Genomic DNA, 2,046 nt, shown 5'->3' with positions numbered 1-2,046 from the left:
CGCCGCGCGTTCGTCACCGGCGCCCTCTGAGCCGCCAGGCAGCGCGCGCGCCTCGACTTCCCCTGCAGCCCCTTCCCGGGACGCCCCTTCCCCGCGCGTCACGGCCCCTGCACGCACCTGAGCGCAACACCGCGTCCTTGGTCACACCGCGCCGTGTGCGCGCGAGGCCGTACGTACCTCCAGAGGCGCCCAGCTCGCCACGTCCACACTGCGTGGGGAGCCGCGGCCCCAGCCCCGTGGCCTCGCGCTCCGCAGTCTCTCAGTACCAACGGGAAGCGCGCCCACAGGACCGCGGGGGACACGCTGTCAGGAGGGGTGGGAGCAGCCTCCCACCTCGGCGCTGGGGCTGCCCCTGGTCCACCCTGTGGCCCCGGGTCCACATCAACCCGCCCAGGCTTGGGGTTGTGTTCAAGCAGCTTTACGGGACTGGGGCCCTCGGTGACCTTCAGACTAGTCACCTCGGTTGCCTCCCCCCAAAGAGACTTTTGGGATCGCTTCCCATGCAACTCTGGTTTCCCAGGGCGAGACCCCGTGTCCGGCTCCATTCCGATCCTATGAGACAGGAGAGGATGCCCGCTGCCCACCCTTCTGTGGCTGAGGGGGAGAGGGGTGGCTTGCAGATTAACACTCCCTCCTAGGGGGTCGTTGCAGCCCTGATCTTTGGGGAGCGCGGACCTTCCAGATTTTCTCATAGCATCCCGCGAGCCTCGCAGCCCCCGCGCAGTCAAATCACTTCTCTAGGATCAGGACATAGACCCCTTGGGTACGCATCCCCGCGACTATCGTTTATACTTTTTAAAGGAAAACGGAAAGGGAGAAACTTGAGGACAGAAAATTGACCTCGTTTTATTTGCCCAAGTAGCCGCAGCGCCGAGGACTGTTCTGGCACGCAGCAGACTCTCAGTAAAGGTTTGCGTGCGCTCCCCTCCCCAAGGTTCCCCCAAACAGCGCAACTGGAAAGTGGATGGGCACTGCCACCTAGTGGCATCTGGTGGAACTGCGCCATAAGCCTTTTCTTTCCTGGGTGAATGTGGGCAAGCTCACTTTTCTGAGCTGGGCTTTCCTCACTGGCAAAATGGAGATAATTTTAGTAGTACATGCCTACTGGGTTGATAGGAAGATTAAACATAATACTTTCAAAGGGATCCACGTGGATCCTGGCGCGGGCAAAGCCCTTGTTGTGAGTTGGTGAGTATTCCAGGTATAGATCTATTTCCTTTCCTGTCTTACCTTAAAGAGGGACTTTAGCACAATCGGCTTAGCTTTGGGTGATGATTCTTTGGGAAGGAAATAATGAAAATGAAGGCGACTGGTGAGTGAAAAGGGCCTTCCCCTGAAAATGTTCAAGGACTAGCACCCTTGTGATCAAGTGATAAATGAAAATGATGAAGAAAGTGATCATCATGAAAGTTTATATAGTGTTTTCTGTGCTTTGTGACCCTCCAGACAGGCTGTTATTTATCATGCACCCCTGTTACACATGGAGATCGTGGCTGTGGGGCCACTTCCTCTCAGCCAGTGGCTAAGCTGGCATCTCTTGCTGCGAGGTGAGCCCCTTGTCCCTCAGGTCCCCCCCCACCCCCAACCTGGACAGAAAGTCCTGGGCGATGCTGGGGGCAGTGTCAGCGCCCAGTGCTCACTGCACTTCAGGCTGTGAAAATCAGGGGCTTCCTGGCGCTATTCCTCACCTGGAAAGCAGTGAGGACATGACCGTTCCACCATGGACACACATGAAGGCGTCTGTGTGGCTCTGTTGTGTCAGTTTCAGCTGATAGCCCAGGGCTGCTGCAATAAGAACTTTCTACAGGGCTGGCAGTGGCCTATCTTGTTTACTTTGTCCAGATGGTAGCCCCGGGCTGCAACGGGTTCTTGAGCACTTTTTTAAAAAAAAGATTTATTTATTTATGCAGACAGAAATGGGGTACAGGCCAGAGGTGCAGGGGCAGTGAGAGGATTCACAGAGACAGAGTGGGGAGCAGAACAGGCAGATTGACGAAGTGCACTGCTGAGACAGGAGAGGTCTGCTGCGCCATGTGGGTCAGCTCC

The 2,046-nt window shown here is 56.6% G+C and overlaps 1 protein-coding gene across 1 annotated transcript in view; it reads right to left on the bottom strand.

Moving 5' to 3' along the window:
- The window catches only part of GPRC5B (G protein-coupled receptor, class C, group 5, member B), a 19,626-nt gene extending 19,438 nt beyond the window's left edge, over nucleotides 1-188 (bottom strand). Inside the window, exon 1 of the mRNA XM_012731945.1 lies at nucleotides 118-188. The gene's annotated coding sequence lies outside the window, so the exon portion shown is untranslated. The remainder of the gene's footprint in view (nucleotides 1-117) is intronic.
- Between the last annotated feature and the right edge of the window lie 1,858 nt (nucleotides 189-2,046).

Source organism: Condylura cristata, unplaced genomic scaffold, assembly GCF_000260355.1.
Source record: "Condylura cristata isolate star-nosed mole 26May11 unplaced genomic scaffold, ConCri1.0 scaffold00032, whole genome shotgun sequence".
NCBI classification, from domain to species: Eukaryota; Metazoa; Chordata; class Mammalia; order Eulipotyphla; family Talpidae; genus Condylura; species Condylura cristata.
This window is presented reverse-complemented; position numbering and strand designations above follow the sequence as displayed.